The sequence below is a fragment of the Mastigoproctus giganteus genome, chromosome 5 (assembly GCF_048544385.1).
Source record: "Mastigoproctus giganteus isolate SK-2022 chromosome 5, ASM4854438v1, whole genome shotgun sequence".
NCBI lineage: Eukaryota > Metazoa > Arthropoda > Arachnida > Uropygi > Thelyphonidae > Mastigoproctus > Mastigoproctus giganteus.
The window spans coordinates 194,029,761-194,048,274 of record NC_143579.1 but is presented as its reverse complement, the minus strand read 5'-3'; the positions used below and the strand labels follow the sequence as shown (position 1 = coordinate 194,048,274).

General features: G+C 40.7%; 1 protein-coding gene across 1 annotated transcript in view; it reads right to left on the bottom strand.

The window, feature by feature from the left end:
* LOC150085960 (dynein axonemal heavy chain 8-like) overlaps nucleotides 1-18,514 on the bottom strand; it is a 1,559,705-nt gene that overhangs the window by 246,922 nt on the left and 1,294,269 nt on the right. The gene's annotated exons all lie outside the window — the stretch shown is intronic.

Genomic DNA, 18,514 nt, shown 5'->3' with positions numbered 1-18,514 from the left:
GGACTCTAGGTTTGCCAAGTCCATACTCACCAGATGTGAGCCCTGAGGCAATATGTTTCTGAACATTACACACCTGCATGATCAGTACAGCTCAGAAGAAGAGTGTTTTGTGATAAAAAATGCAAATACATATTCAGTATGTTAGCACTATTAATATATTCGGTATGTTAACATCTTCTTTTAAATGTTATATCTGTTTTAACATCTATTCAAAATTCTTATTGAATATTTAGAAATACATGAATATTTAAGCATAAGAAGGATGTAATTGATTTATCTGATTATGCCATTCCTTACCACTGAAAAAGTAACATTTATTTACAATAAAAAAACCAATGTTTTACCTTTTCCAGATTTTGTAATATATGGAAAATCTTGGGTATGTTGTCTTACACTCTTACTTTAGGGTACTTAAATCAAAATTAGTAATAGTTATAGTATTTTCCATATAGTGCAGGAAAGTCACAGGCTTTTGTTGCATTGGCAAAAAAAAAAACAACAAAAAAACAAACTAACCATGATAAAATACAAATTATGTGCTTCCCTCTTCGTAGCCAACAATCTAGCTAACCTTTGAATTTATTCAAACTGTCAACCTGCAAAGGCAACTTGTTCCAACATATCTAGAAAATAAACTCATACACCGACCATTGAACAAAATTTACTGTAACTAAAATTTTTACAAATAGTAAAAAAACAAATTATTTACAATAAACTAATAATTGTATATTGCGAAATACTAAAAACTGTAATAAAAGATCGTTTACCATAAAATAAGCTAAAATATAAAATTAAGAGCGCTAAAAACCTGGAGCTTTCGAGAGTGTCAGCTCTCTTCTTCAACAGTAATATGACTTTCTGCAACATCTCCTTAAATAGCAGGTTCACGGTACTTCCACATGTGGTATTTCTCCACGTGGTTCAATCGGCACATGGTCAGAACCGGAAGCGGAAATGTCTCGGGTATGTGGCAAATAAAATCGTTCATCCGAACTTAATACAATTGTTTCAAAAATAGGATGAATACGCATACCTCTATCTCTATTCATGGTATTCTTACTGGATGAACCAATCCGTAAACCCTCGAGCCATTTACGCTCCCAGTATCCATGTGCACGATCCAAAATAATAGCGTCCTCTGGGGAGATCTGATGATGCTTCTCCCAAAAATGTTCGGCCATGGCAGACTTACTGTAATCAGCGGTTCTTATGGCATTTAAATGTTCCCCCAGATGATCCCTAAGCCGTCGTTTTGTTTCCCCCACATAACACTCCCCACAATCCGGGCATTCTATTCTATAAATAACTCCGCTACTGAGATCTTTTGGTATACGGTCTTTGACCTGAGACAGCTGTGCACTCCCGGTAGCCACTGCATACATCCCCTACTATCCGGGCCTTACTGAGCATCTGGCAAGAATTTTATGGGGTTATAAGACACACTGTGTACAGCTTCCTGGGCAGAGGCTGTGCAGAGCTGTGTCTCAGGTCAAAGACCTGTTTACACTGCTCAGAAAATTTCATATCTGACTGTATAGTAACTCCCAGATCTCTTTCTTCCTTTACTGTTTTTAATTCAGTCCCACCAAGTGTATAATTTATTTTGGGATTACTATTCCACAAACGTAAGACCTTGCATTTTAATGCATTAAAACATAGCTCCACTTTCCTGGCAAGGAAAGTGGAGTCACAAGGGGTCTGTTGCCCTGATCATGAACAATGCTACCAATCTTTACAACATATGCAAATTTTAACATCATGCCTTCTACCCCTTCGTCAATATCGTTTATGAAAATCAGAAACAATCGTGGTCCAAGAACTAGTCCTTGGGGTTCCCACTTCTGACGTTACACCAATCTGAAGAATATCCATTGATCAAAACCCTCTGCCTTCTGTCCTGCAATCCATCTTAATAACTGTGAAATGCTTTGCTAAAATCCAGATAAACTATATTGAAATTGTTCCCTACATCCAGCTCACAAGTCAAAATAGCTTACTAGGTTAGTTAAGCATGAGTTTCCCTTAAAAAGCCATGTTGTGCGTACTTCAGAATGCCAGTCATTTCTAAGTGTCCCCGGATTGCACTCTTAATCATTGCTTCAAAGATTTTCCCTACCAATGAAGTCAGACTAACCAGTCTGTAGTTACCGAATTCACTCTTAAGAAGAGCCTTTATATGTATTGGCAATAAGTTAGCACTTCTCCAATCCAAGGGAATCTCTTGAGTTCAAATATGCCCTCATAATTAACCTCAATGGTTCAATACACTTTTTAGCTGCCTTCCTCGAAATTATTGAGTACATGGCATCAACTTCAGGAGCGTTACTTATCTTTAGGTTTGGAAGATTTTCTGAAAAACAGTCATCTCTAATATTGAAATCACTAATTTCATATGGCTCAGCCTCAATCATGCAGCCCCTCCTCAAAATAAAGGGTCTTTTGTCAGTAAAGATAGATGAAAGTACCTATTCAATTCATCAGCAACATCAGCTGGGTTATCTATGACTTTCCCTCACCCAGTACTCAAGGATCCAATCTGATTTGTTTTATTCTTCTATTTGTTGTATTGTGGTATTCACATACACAAGATATTCCTTGTCTCCATTCTTTGCTCTTTTAGCCAGTGCTTTCTCATATGCAGTCTTGTTCTTCCTAATCTTCTCTGTAGTACTGTTACAGATCACCTTGTAGCTGTTGTAGGCTTCAGAAGTTTTCATCATTCTGTAACCCCAGGGGCTCACATCTGGTGAGTTTGGGAGTGGCACACCCAGGGTTAGGGTCCTGAGTTGGATATCATCATTCTTCTCTTTCTTGGTGATTCCTTTCTACTACTGTCAATATCTCTCTCTCTCACACAGGGTAACTCAGGAATTTTTTTTTTTTGGCTGGTGCAGCATAAACCTCAGGCTTCCTTGCACCATATGGTTAAAAATAATAATAATAAGGCGCGTGATGGCCCAGTGGTTACGACACTGGAATACCAGCCTGATGGACCCAGTTCGAGTACTGCCTTGGTGGAAGCAAATGCAGCTCCGTTACGCTGGGAGACCAGTATAATAATAGTAATAAATTAGAAGAATAATAATGAACAAATTAATAGTAATAAAAATTAATAAAACAAATAAACATCATGAAAGTTGCTCCAAGGGACCTACCTATCCCAAGGTCGGCGGAGTGGCAGCTAAGGCAGATTGTGGCGCCATCTGGTGTCACTCACAAGAACTACCACTGGACATAAGCCGAAGCTAAACAGGTCCACCTCTATAGATGGATGATGTCGCAGAGAAATATTAATCATACTGCATAGAGTGTGGTTCAGGATAAAGTCACTCGCATTCAGGCCTTAGGCAGAGGGGTTGGTTCGAAAAATCAGATGGTTTCCCGAAGAAGACAGTGAAGCGAGTGGCACAATCCCCCATATGGCTACCAAAAGAGAAGGGCAAGACCATCTAGCCCACCAACTGGAAGTGCTTCCTGCACAACTGAGCTAGTAACCACCCAGGAAGGGAGAAAATGGCAACGCATGAAGTGGAGCATCGAAATGAATATGTACATCATGCAAGCATACAATGAAATAACAAAGCTGAAGACCGATATGACAACTTACAGGGCGAGACTACATACCAAGTGGTTGGAATGATTCCCGGATATTCAGGTCACCAAACAGCGAATAGCAGACAAGAGAAGGACCATTATCACGAAGAACCTGATAACTCCTGTAATCTTGGAAAAAATCAAGCAGGACGTGAGCGATCAACTACAAATGATAAAGAATATTGAATCAGAGGAGGAAGAAGATACCACCACTGAACCAGAGGAGGAAGAAGATACCACCACTGAACCAGAGGAGGAAGAATACAACCCACAGCAGCTGAAGTGGAAACTGACGAGGTCACGATATCTAGAATAGAGGACGAGTGGAAGAAGGCCCTAACAGAATTCGAAGGAATGGACCCCACAAAGACTCACGTGATACCAAAGCAGAGGCTGAATAGAACCTTGTGGAGAGTCACAGACCACCCAAATTGGCACATAATACCACATTACCTCGACAGCAATGGTGCAAGACTGGAGACCATCCACACAGCTGTGTATTGTGCTGCGGTACTAGCCATGAGTATTAATGGAAGGGAAGCGAGAGACCAGCGGCAGAAGAACCAAAAACAGAAGGAACCACCAGCCTGGGAAAGAAGATTCAGCAGAAAATAGAAGAATTATGAGTCAAGATAGGACAATTGACACAGAATCAATGGGGGAATACGAGTAAGAAATTAATTGGAAAAGTGAAGAGCATCCTCAAGAGAGACAGCGTCCACAAAAAACATGAGACAAAGAATCAGAGAATAGGAGAGTACTTGGACACATTGAAGCAGACCCTCCTTGCACTTAGCAAGAGACTACGCTGATACAAAGAGAGCTCCCACAGGAAAATAAACAACGAATGTTCGATGAGGACCAAACTGGTTTCTACAGGAATTTCGGAGAAGGGAAAGAAGAAAACAGACCACCCAAGAAGAAGACGATTGAGGAGTTCTGTGGACACATATGGAGCAGGGAAGTAAGACATAACAGCCGAGCCACCCGGATAGAACTAGAATGCAAGAAAACCAAGGAAGTACAAGAAATGAGAGAGGTGGAGATTCAGAAAGAAGAAGTAAAACAGACAATCACAACTGACGAACTCCAGGAATAGATAACGTCCACAACTACTGGTACAAGAAGCTCACTTCCACACACAAGTACTTGGCAGAGCAGTTGGCCCCTCTGTAGACAGGTGGGCAGGAACAGCAGTGCGTAGCACACGCTTCTTGATTAGACCATGGTTCGAGCCCTTCCCCCTAAATACAGAGGATGCAGAAAGGTCAGGGAATGACCACGGCATATCCCCGGAGCAATATGGCCTTAGTTGCTAATGCTCCTAAAAACCAAATAACAACAACAACAACAGCAGAGCAGTTCACCCGAATGATATGGCACCCAGAGACAATCCCAAAGTTTCTCACTCAAGGAATCACATATCTAAAGCCTAAAGATGAAGATACAAGAAACCCAGCGAAATATAGGCCAATCACCTGCCTCCTAACAATGCACAAGATCCTGACCAGTTGCATAAACAGGAAGATATCAGACCACTTGGAGAGCCAGAACATAATGGCGGAACAGCAGAAAGGATGCAAGTGGCTGAGCAAAGGGTGCAAGGAACAATTAACCATAGATGCCACAGTTATGGAGCAAGCCTACAAGAAGCGACACAACATGCACACAGCCTACATCGATTACCGCAAGGCCTTTAACTCCGTGCCTAATAGCTGGCTAATAGAGGCACTGAACATCTACAAAGTCAATCCGATAATGACAAACTTCCTAGGAGAAACAATTGCGAAATGGAGTACCACCATTAAGGTTGAAAACATCACAACTAGGCCAAGGCGCCTTCGTAGCCAGGTGGGCAGGAGCAACAGTGCTTAGCACAGGCTTCTTGATTGGACCGGAGTTCGAGCCCGTGCCCACCAAATACGGAGGATGCAGAAAGGTCAGGGAATGACCACCGCATATACCCGGAGCAATATGGCCTTAGTTGCTAATGCTCCTAAAAACCAAATAAGCAACAACTAGGCCAATCCCCATCATCAGGGAGATGCTCTGAGCCCATTGTGGTTCTGTCTAGCACTTAACCCGCTATCTACCATGCTCAACAGTAGCAAGTACAGATATAAGAAGGAAAGAAGAACCTGTACACCCTCACCCACCTGATGAACATGGATGACATCAAGCTCTACGTGGAAACCGAGAAGCACCATCAGCAACTACTCCAGATCACTGAAGAATTCAGCAATGATATTCGGATGGCATTTGGTCTAGACAAATGCAGGACCCACGGATTGCGTCAGGGAAAATTAGTCAACCGAAATTACCAGCTGCAGAGTGGAAAAGAAAAGAGATCAAAGCCATGGCAGAGGGAGAGGCCTACAAATACTTGGGGATGATTCATGATCAGCAGTTACAGCACAAGGAAATTAAGGCTTGCCTGACTGAAAAATACAATCAGAGACTTAGAAGCCTACTGAACGGAGGGAACACCGTTAAAGCCATAAACACCTATGCAGTCCCAGTGCTAACATACTCCTCTGGGATCATACATTGGACTAACACCAAGCTGGAGGATATCATGAGAAAGACAAGGACAATGATGACCAAGAGCTGCCAACACCACCCGAAATCTGCCCATGGAGAGACTGACAATTGCCCGGGAAGAAGGATAAAGGGGCCTGATAGACCTCATTGAGCAACAGAAGACAGTGATAGTTAACCTAAAGGATTACTTTCAGAAACACACACAGCAGCACTCCACCAAGCCATAAGGAAGATAGACAAGTGGTATACTCCACTCAACCTAAGCAAGGAGTCCCTACCCAACCAGCAGGTACAAACAAAGCTAGAAAGATGGGCAGAGAAGACACTCCATGGCAGAAACTACAATGATCTCCATCAAGATCACATAGATAAAATTGCTTCCAATGAATGGCTCATGAGCAGGATGCTCTTCCCCGAGACTTAAGGATTCATGCTTGCCATCGAAGACCAGGTAATCAACACAAGGAACTAAAGAAAATACATCACCAAGGAACCCGGAGTGTCCAATGACACATGTCGATGATGCCACCTGGCCTCAGAAATGATCCAACACATCAATGCAGGATGCAAGGTGATCACCCAGACTGAGTACACTCATAGACAAGACCAGGAAGCCAGAATAATACACTAGAAGCTAGCAAGGAAATACCAGTTGGTCGAAGAAAGTGTACCGTACTAAAAGTATGAACCCCAGGTAGTACTAAGATCCCAACCCACAAGCTGTACTGGGCCAGCGCCATAATAAAGGATAGGACTATCCTGCACAACAGACTGGACGTAACCAACCCTTGTGGACAAGAAGAAAAAGGCTACCTATCTGATTGACATAGTGGTACCCAACACTGGCAATCTGCAGAAAACCCATGGGGAACAAATCAGGAAGTACACGAACCTAAGACAGGAGATCAAAGAGATGTGGCATATGCAACAAGTAACGACCATCCCGATCATTGTGTCAACCACAGGTATGGTGCCAAAGACCCTACATAACAGCCTAGCAGCAATAGGTCTCCCAGTGAACAAAGGAATTCCAGAATGCCGCAATCCTGAACACCTGTAGGATAGTCAGAAAGTTCTTCGACCAACAGTAACACCAGACATAACAACAACAACCCTGTGTACTTAGTAGCAATACTCGTCAAAAGAAGAGGGCGCCAACTCTCTTTAAACACTACAGCTGTCAGTTGCAGGCTCCGAAAAAAACGATAAGTGTTTGCCTTTTTATTTACGTAATTGTTATTGTATATTGTACTTAATATATAGTCTTATAGTTATAGTTACACTGGTTATTTTAATTTTAGATAAAGTTTTCGTAGATATACGTAATACTTAATAACTGTTATTTCGTTCGATTGCAGGCTTTGTTTTTGTATATAGTGGTAGGGAATTCAAACATTTAATTGAGGTAATTAGGTAGCTCTAACGTAAAATTTATAGAGTATTACGCTTCACTGTTAGATAGTATTACGTTTCTATTAGATAGCGTAGTATTGACATTTAATTAATTTAAAGTATCATGCCCCAAACTTGAGCAGCAAAGCAACGGGCTCAAAGTGGCAGGAGTGCTGTGACTTGGGGGAGAACTGAGGGGGGCGATTCTCCAATGCATCACAGCCTAAAAAAATGTGCAACTTGTGAAATGTTTGCCGAACTCTCTGGAACGGAACATGACATTGCCATGGGGGATGTCTTTGTGTGTGCACGATGTAAGGAGTGTAAGGAAATCAGGCGACGACTCAGCGTTGTTATGGGCCTATATGAGAGTTTGAAGGACAGGGTGGATGCCCTCGAAAGATCTAAATTGAGGGGCCCATCAGGCTCTCAGCTGCCCACATCAACGCCAGAGCTTGCACTTGGTCATCGCGCAACACAGCGGCAACACCCCCCATCCCCTGGAACTTGTGGGTTGGTCACTCACACACTAGTCAGACTTTTGTGGATTTATTGGATGATTATTTTCTGCAGCAGCATGTTCGAGAGGCAACCAGAGCAAGTAATACTCTTGATCTGGTTATCAGCAGTGATCATTCGTGTATTAAAAATTTGCAGATAAAGGAACCACTAGGTGGCAGGGATCACAGTGTACTGATGTGGGATTTACTTAAAGATTTAATTACCATTAGAGGTAAAGGAAAGGGTTTTTGCTTCCGTAAAGGTGAGTACAGTGGTCTCCGACAGTTTTTAAATTCTGTACAGTGGGATAAACTGACGATGTTACCAACAGTAAATTCTAAGTGGGAAGCATTCAAGGAATTAATTGTGGAAGCTACTAAAAATTTCATATATATTAAGAAATATTGTTCAAGGTTTAGGCCTAAATGGTTATCTAATGAACTAATGAGACTCGTAATAGAGAAGAAAAATGCATGGGATGCATATAAATTATCAAGCGACTCAGAAGCCTATGGCAGATATAAGATAGTCTGTAATCAGGTGACAAAGGAGATTAGGCAGGCGAAGGCAGATTACGAGAAATCTTTGACAAAGGATGCTAAGAAAAACAGCAAGGATTTCTTTACTTATATAAACTCTAAAAGGAAGGGGATGAATCTGATTGGTCCACTTGACATCGATGGTTCGACTGTTGATGATCCTGCTCAGATAGCAAACAAACTGAATGAGTATTTTGCATCTACATTCACACACAAGGAGTTATTAAGGTTTGGAAATGGCAGAAGGTTATCAAATTGTAGCAGGATACTTAATGATTTTAATAACTGAAAGCAAAGTGGAGGAGAAATTGTTGAAGTTAAACATAAGAAAAGCACCTGGGGTGGATGGGATCTATCCAGTTATATTAAAGGAGGCGGCAAAGCAACTAAGCAAACCCTTAGCCATAATTATGAGAGCATCCTTGGACTCAGGAGAGGTTCCCATAGATTGCAGATGTGCAATGTATCCCCAATTCACAAGGGAGATCGAAGGGTGACACGAGTAATTACAGACCAGTTAGTTTAACTTCTGTTCCGGGTAAAATAATGGAGTCACTGGTTAAAGATGCATTGCAGGATCATCTAGACAAGACTGCAGCAATAATTCAGACACAGCATGGGTTTGTTAAGGGAAAGTCTTGTCTGACAAATTTTATAGGATATTATGATGTGGTTACAGAGGAACTGGATGCAAAAAATAATTTTGATATCATATATTTGGATTTCAAGAAAGCTTTTGACACTGTTGCACATGGAAGACTATTGTACAAATTGGAGACTATTGTACAGAATTGTATTAAGGGTAAGTTGCTACAATGGATAAAAGGATGGTTAAGTGGGAGAAGACAGAGGCTGGTAATCAATGGGTGCTGCTGTTATTGGACTAATGTTATTAGTGGAGTCCCACAGGTTTCGGTGTTAGGTCCACTGTTGTTTTGTATATTTACTAATGATAATGATGAAGGTATATCAGGCTTAATGTCGAAGTTTGCAGATGATACAAAGGTTGGCAGGGTTGTTAATGACAGTAATGGCAGTGTGCTACTGCAACAGGATCTAGATAATTTGGGCAGATGGGCTAAGAAGTGGCAACTGAAGTTTAACCTTGACAAATGCAAAGTACTGCATATGGGTAGAAGTAACCCCAGAGAAACGTACCAACTGTGTGGTACTAAACTTAAGGTGGTAGAAAATGAAAAAGACCTGTTAGTAATTGTGAAGTCAGATATGAAATTTTCTGAGCAATGCAGTCAGGCTGCCAGGGTGGGTCATGGGGTTTTGTCAATGATATATAGGAAATTGTTAGCAGGGAAAGGGAGGTGATTATCCCTCTGTATAAGGCAATGGTCAGGCCACGCCTTGAGTACTGCGTACAGGTCTGGAGGCCTCATTTTAGGAAGGATGTAGATTTACTTGAGCGTGTACAGAGAAGGGCAACAAGATTGGTGAGGGGTATGAAGGGATCCTCTTTCGAAGAGGATCCCTTCATACCCCTCGAAGGCTTAAGTTCTGCAAATTGCAGTGGCTGGAGACCAGGCACCTGCGCGGTGATCTGATTGAGGTGTATAAGGCCTTGAATGGGTTGAGCACGCTGAAATCTGATGGGATCCTTCCACTTGTTCAGATTACGAACCTAAGGGGGCATAAATTCAAATTAAGAAAAGACAGATGTAGAATAGATGTGCGGAAATTTGCCTTTAGCCAGCGGGTGGTTAATTGCTGGAACAAACTTCCATCTGTCGTTGTGAAAGTTGATAGGTTGAATAAATTTAAGCAGGAACTGGACAGGCATTTGGAGGGAATGGTGTGATTTTTTTTTTTTTTTTTTTTGGCTGATGCTGCATAAGCTCATACATTTGCTTTCTTGCATCAAATGCCACTGGAACTGCTACTATTACTACTACTACAAGGTGGAACCCCCAATCAGGTAGAAATAATATAAGAGAAATAATAATAATAACTTTTACTTGTATTACATCTGTACAAGTGTGTTTTCACAGGCTGATCTGAATGTGTATGTTGAAAACTGAAAATAACCTTGGGATTCTACTTCTGCCTGCGATTGTAGGTAGCACAAATTTCATCAGTTGGCAGAACAACATTTTGTGGGAACAAGTTTCTCAGTATCACTGAAGATAGAGGAATATATGAGGCAATATAAATATGAAATTTTATGAATTATCACAAGTCATGAATGGAATTTTAGCAATTAATCAGAGCAATGCTATGAGAGCATTAGCATTAATAGAGGCATTTGAATGCAAGAAAGCAAGCTTATGCAGCATCAGCCAAAAAAAAAAAAAACCACTTCCACTTCACCCCTCTGTTCATTCAAAATACTTGTCCAGCTGAGCCTTAACCTTGTTTAGGGTATCAACTTCCACGACAAGGGATGGGAGTCTGTTCCACCAACCAACCACCCGCTGGCTAAAGGCAAATTTCCGCACGTCTATCCTCTCAGGTGATTATTCTGAGCGAGAGAAAGAATCCCATCAGCATTGAGCATGCTCAAACCATTCAAGGCTTTATACACCTCTATCAGATCACCTCGCTGGTGCCTAGTCTCCAGACACTGTAATTTCAAAACTTAAGCCTTTCTTCGTAAGAGCAACCCTTTGTTCCATTCACTAATCTTGTTGCCCTTCTCTGTACTCGTTCCTGCAGTTCTACATCCTTCTTGAAATGAGGCCTCCAGACCTGTATACAGTACTCTAGGTGTGGCCTGACCATTGCCTTATACAAGGGATCCTCCTCCTTATCCCTGTTAGAAAAATTCCTATATATCATTGACAATACACCATGAGCTACTCCTGCAGCCCGTCTGCACTGCTCAGAGAACTTCATATCTGCCTGCACAACCACCCCCCAGTTCATACGTTTCTCTAGGGTTGCTGTTTCCCATATGTAGTACTTTACACTTGTCAATATTAAACTTCATTTGCCACCTCTCAGCCCATCTGCTCAACCTTTCCAGATCCTGTTGCAGCAGCATAGTGTCAGTAGTGTCCTTGACAACCCTGCCTACCTTTCTATCGTCTGCAAACTTCGATATTAAGCTTGATATACCATCATCAATATCATTTATGAATACAGAAAACAATAATTGACCCAACACTGAGCCCTGAGGGACTCCACTAATAACATTAGTCCACGACGAGCAGTGTCCATTGATTACCACTCTCTGTCTTCTCCCCCTCAGCCACCCCTTTATCCACAGCAGCAATTTGCCTCCAATGTCACACTGCTCCAATTTGTGCAGCAGTCTTTAATGTGCAACAGTATCAAAAGCCTTTCTAAGATCCAAGTATATAATAACAAAGTTATTCCCTGCATCCAGTTCCTTTGTGACTGCATCATAGTATCCAATCAAATTGGTTAGGCAAGACTTCCCCTTAACAAAACCATGCTGTGTCCGAGCTATAACTGAAGTCTTGTCTAAATGATCCTGCAGTGCTTCTTTAACTAGTGCCTCCATTAATTTTCCTGGAACAGAAGTTAAACTCACAGTTCTATAATTACTTGTGTCAGCCTTTGATCCTCCTTTGTGAATTGGGGTCACATTTGCACATCTCCAGTCTGTGGGTACCTCCCCTGAGTCCAAGGAAGCTCTCATAATTATGGCTAAGGGTTTGCTTACTTCCTTTGCTGCCTCCTTTAATATAACTGGATAGATCCCATCCACCCCGGGTGCCTTTCTTGTGTTTATCTTCAATAATTTCTCCTCCACTTTACTCTCAGTTATTACAAGATTCTCTAGCTTACTGCTAGAGTTGAATACACCTCTGGCTTTCCCCTCGCTAAATAACTCCTCATGTGTGAATGTCAATGCAAAATATTCATTTAGTTTGTTAGCTACCTGAGCAGGATCATCAATCAGTTGACCCATCGATATCAAGTGGACCAATCTGATTCATCCCCTTCCTTCTATTGTTTACATAAGTAAAGAACTCTTTGCTGTTTTTCTATGCATCCTTTGCCAAAGAATACTCGTAATCTGCCTTCGCCTTCCTAACCTCCTTTGTAACTTGGTTACAGATCAACTTGTATCTATCATAGGCTTCTGTGTCATGTGCTAATTTGTATGTATCCCATGCATGTTTCTTCTCTGCCATATGCCTCATCAGTTCATCTGACATCCATTTAGGCCTAAACTTTGAACAATATTTCTTAGTTGGTATGTAAAGCCTAGTAGCTTCCAAGATAAGTTCTTTGAATGCTTCCCATTTTGCATATGCTGTTGGTAACATCATCAGTTGGTCCCACTGAATAGAATTTAAATACTGTGTCAGTCCATCGTAGTCGCCTTTACGAAAGCAATAACCCTTCCCTTTACCCCTAATGGTAATTACCTCTTTGAGTAATTCCCACTTCAGCACACTGTGATCACTGCCTCCTAGTGATTCATTTATCTGCAGATTCTTAATGCATGAAGAATCACTGCTGATAATCAAATCAAGAGTATTACTCCCTCTAGTTGCCTCCCGAACATGCTGATGTAGAAAACAATCATCCAATAAATCGACAAAAGCCTTGCTAGTGTGTGAGTGACCAGCCCCCAAATTCCAGTCAATATCTGGGAAATTAAAATCTCCCATTATAAGACTCTCTGATTTACTGGGCCACTCTATTTTCCTGTAAAGTGTCTTATTATACTCATCGGAGTCATTAGGCCTATAGCACACTCCTACTCTCAATTTTGAACTCCCAATGCTTATGCCACACCAAACTGACTCGATACTGCACTGTCCAGCGATGTCCACTGGCTTCCCTTCCTTGGATTTTATGTATTTCTTAACTAATAGTATAACCCCTCCTCCCTTCCTATCCAGTCTATCCTTTCTGTAGACATTGTACTCCTCAAATTCCAGTTCTGCATTCCTTATATCTGTGTTACACCATGTCTCTGATATCCCAACAATAACTGCCTTTGATGTTTTGAGCAATACCTCAAATTCATCAAATGTATTTACTAAACTCGTAGCATTGGTGTACACGCAAGTATACATGCACCTATTTCTATTCTTAGCTACCCTAACACAACCCATGTGTTTACTTGTACCGCAATGAGTCCCGGCATTCTCTGAAATATCCTGCATCTTGTTTTTCAGGCTTCTGCTCATTCCAATAGAAGCAGTGCAAGAATCTCTTTCACCTCTGCCAGTGGCTACTGTTAATCTATTCGTCTTTGTCTCCCCCCAAGCTAGCAGTTTTCCGACCCACCTAACACTGCCTCGATAGTATCAGCAAATATTCTTGCACCCTTTCTATTTAAGTGTATCCCATCCCTGTAGAAGCAATGTCTCCTGTTAACAAGTACAGTCCAGGCTGAAAAAAATTCTATCCCTTGAGCCTTGCACAATCTTTTCAGTGCCGAATTGATCGACAAAGCTCTCATCATATACCCCCCCTCCTATCGTGTCTGGGCAGAATTGTAGACACTTTCAAATTCAACCCTAATTCACAGCTTTTTTTCAACAGTGACCTGTACTTGTTAAGCAATTCTGCCGGTCTCCTACTCTTGATATCATTAGTGCCAACGTGTACAACTATATCACCTTTTGTGCCCTTAAAAGATGATATCTGCTCTACAACGTCATCAACCTTTGCCCCTGGCAGACATACCCTGGTCCTGTTCCACCTATTCTTTTTACAAAGCATGTTCCCCGTTTCCCTGACAATAGAGTCACCAAAAATTACTAGTTCCTTTGGGACCAGCGCAGTCTGCCTTGGGGGTTGCTGCTGTGTTGCGTGACGACCAAGTGCAAGCTCTTGCGTTGATGTGGGCAGCTGAGAGCTTGATGGGCCCCTCAATTTAGTTCCTTCGAGGGCATCCACCCTGTCCTTCAAGCTCTCATATAGGCCCATAAGAGCCTGAGTTGTTGCCTGATTTCGATACACTCCTTGCATCTCGCACACACAAAGACATCCCCCATGGCAATATCATGTCCAAGAGAGAGAATATATTCATTCAGCCAAGTAAAAAAAAAAAAAAAAAAAAAAAAATCCGTTCCAATCTCTTTCTGTGGAAATTTTGGAAGTGCTTTTATCATGTAAGAGCCCTTTTATTATAAGAACAGCAGGACTGTTCTTATAAACAAAACTCTGAAAATTTCTGAAGGGAATAAAGTCTGCATCCTCACTGAAGCAATTTTCGTGAGTCATGGCATCTAATATATATGGAAATCCACAAACAGTAAGCTCCTGGGTATACAAATATTTTAATGCATACTATACATGTAAACAATATCTGTACAGTATGCATTAAATACTGTAAGGCTGCCTCTTAATATAAAATGTACATGTTTCAGAGAAATTTAATTTTAAGGCCAAAATCTGAATAAATAAATATTAACCTGGCAATAGCATCCCATCCCCTCACAAGGCCACCAGGAATATTTATTGCTGGTGACTCATGACTCACTGCTTGGGGATTAATAGTTGTTACTTTATGTACCTTCTTAATGTTATCTTTAGTCTTGAATTTGCTGAAGTATAGACAAATTTATATTACTATTCACTTTGTGTAAACTGTGATCCCCTGTGAGAGGCTGCCGTACCCTTTATGTTACCCCATTGTGATAGCTGCATATAGTTCTTTGTTAGTGGAACATGTTCTTTCTCACAATGCTAAGTTACATAGCAGTTTTCCCCATAGATATGAACTGCCACAAGATATGGTCTTGCAACTTGCCATATAATTCCTCAATGGAGGCATCTCCTTTCTTACTTTCTCTAACCTAACTTATCTTAATGAAACATTTATTTCATTATCAAATTAGATAAATGGGGATAACCATAAAATTTAATTTCTAGTTTGCAATTAAAAGAACATAGTGTGCTTTCACAGCAGCAGCAGCATAATGTTCCTAATGTTTTGTAAAACAGTAAAGTACTTTGATTGTTCTGTGGAACAACAGATGTTCAGCTCAATGCTGGAGCCTGCTTTGTGCATTAGACTCCAAGGAGTGTGCACCAGGGACAGAAGGCGCTAGCCACACAAGAAGTTATAATCTGGATGAACCAATTGCCAGAGATACAGGATATACTGTGTAATAAGGACAAATGGAATACAACCAGGACACATCTTCTAGGGGTTAAGGTTAATGACAATATCATTAAACAATAATCATCTCTTAAGAGAAGTTGATATTGTTATACACATAAGTAATATCTGAGGTTGTTAAGAGAGAGAAAGTGTACTGACGTGGGAGGTCGAAAACCATTACTGTTCACAGCTTTCATGAATAATGTGCAATGTAGAGTGGCAGAACAACTTGGACAAGACCAGATGAAAGTCATGCTCTTCGCAGATGACCTCTACATGTGGGGAGAGCAGGGAACAAGTGCAACGGCAAGTTGATATATGGGCTACTATGGTAGACGAAGAAATAAGCAGAAGGATACAAGTGTGAGGGAATTCCTATAGGCAGACAAGAGATCTGATCTGGAACAGGAACATACCACTGAAGTGTATATCAGACCTATTATGTACCAATTCTGACACATGCATCTGAAACTTGGACTATAAGGAAAAATGATGAAAGCAGAATTCAGGGGGCAGAATCTGATATCCCAAATGGATATCAGACAAACTAATATGTAATGTCTGTTCCAGGGAAAATAATGGAGTCATTGGTTAAAGAAGCAGTGCAGGATCATCTTAGACAAGACTGCAGTTATAATTCAGAATTTGCTATTATAGTTTTGAATTTAGAGAATTTACTTTTTTTGGGAAACATTCAAGGAAGTAATCTTGGAAGCTACTAGACTTTTTGTCCCAGCTAAGAAATACTGTTCAAAGTTTAGGCCTAAATCAATGTCAGATGAATTAATATGATTTCTGGGAGAGAAAAAAAATACATGGGATACATAAAAAGAAAGCAAAACAAAAAGCGCAAAGGCTTCTTTACTTATGTAAACTCTAGAAAGAAGGAAATGAATCAGATTGGTCCACTTGATACTGATGGTTTGACTGTTGATGATCCTGTTCAGATAGCTGAAAAACTGAACAAGTATTTTGTATCTACATTCACACATCAGGAATTCTCTAGGTAAGTGGAGAACAGAAGCTTATTAAACTCTAACAGGGAGCTAAATGATTTTGTAAAAACTGAGAGCAAAGTGGAGGAGAAATTGTTGAAGTGAAACATAAGAAAGGCATCTGGGGTGGATGAGATCTGTATTATATTAAAGGGGATAGTAAAGGAAGTAAGCAAACCCTTAGCCATAATTATGAGAGCATCACTGGACTCAGGTGAGGTCTCTACAGACTGCAGATGTGCAAATGTATCTCTAATTCACAAATGGGGGTCACAAATAATCACAGACCTGTTAGTTTAACTACTGTTTTGGGGAAAATAATGGATTCACAGGTAAAGGAATTATTGAGGATCATCTAGACAAGACTGCAGTAATTCAGACACAGCATAGGTTTGTTAAGGGGAAGTCTTGTCTGACCAATTTTATTGGATGCTATGACACAAAGGAATTGGATGCAAAAAATAATGTTGATATCATATACTTGGATTTCAGGAAAGCTTTTGATGCTTTTGCACATGGATTACTACTGTAGAAACTGGAGCAGTATGGCAATAAGGGTAAGTTGGATGAAAGAGTGGTTGAGTGGAAGGAGAGAGAGAGAGAGAGAGAGAGAGAGAGAGACAGTGGTAATTAGCAGTCACTGCTCAACACTGTATAAACTCAAATTGAGGAAACACAGAGGTGTTGCAGAAGTTTGTCTTTAGCCTTCCAGTAGTTGATTGCTGGAACTAATTTCCATCTGTCATTGTGGAAGCTACCAATTTTAAACACACACACCAACCGTTTGTGACTGTTTGAATAATGAAATAAAATAAAATAAAATGATAGAAAAGACTGTAAAATAATATTTACAAAAAACTTTTAATCATTTACAAAAAACTAAACTATAACAAAAGTAAAATAAGTAAATAAGTTAAAATGCATTAAAATATAAATATAAAAGCGATAAAAAGACGATAAAAAAACACTAGAGATTTCGGAGGTGTCTTCCTCCTTCCTCAGTAATAGTGAGACTTAAATGACACATCCTTAAATACCAGGTTCACGGCACACGTGGATGACCAGGCGCATACTCAGCATTCCTTTCACTTGTACCAGAACCGGAAGTGGTCTGGACATGTGGAAAATTAAAACGTTTGTCTCTTGTCAAAACCACCGCCTCAAAAAGGAGGTGAAGCCTAACTCCCCTGTCTCTGTTTATACTATTGTTACCAGAGGATCCAATCCACAGACTTTCCAGACACTTGCGGTCCCAGAATCTTCTATGCGCCCGGTCAAGGACGACAACGCTGTCATCCTTGACCGGGCGCATAGATTCTGGGACTGCAAGTGGCTGGAAAGTCTGTGGATTGGATCCTCTGGTAACAATAGTATAAACAGAGACAGGGGAGTTAGGCTTCACCTCCTTTTTGAGGCGGTGGTTTTGACAAGAGACAAACGTTTTAATTTTCCACGTGTCCAGACCACTTCCGGTTCTGGTACAAGTGAAAGGAATGCTGAGTATGCGCCTGGTCATCCACGTGTGCCATGAACCTGGTATTTAAGGATGTGTCATTTAAGTCTCACTATTACTGAGGAAGGAGGAAGACACCTCCGAAGGCTCTAGTGTTTTTTATCGTCTTTTTATCGCTTTTATATTTATATTTTAATGCATTTTAACTTATTTACTTATTTTACTTTTGTTATACAGGTGACCCCCGCTTAACGCTGATAGTTCGTTCCGGGAAAACAGAGCGCTAAGTGAATCCGTGCTAAGCGAGCGCCATATTCCCATAAGGTAACATATGTATTTGTGAGTTGCGGTCTATTCCATAGGATATTTTCTAATCAATAATAAATGGTAGTGAAAATATGCACCAATGTCGATTAAAAATATTTAATATTCAAAATTTTGTACATATAAAATA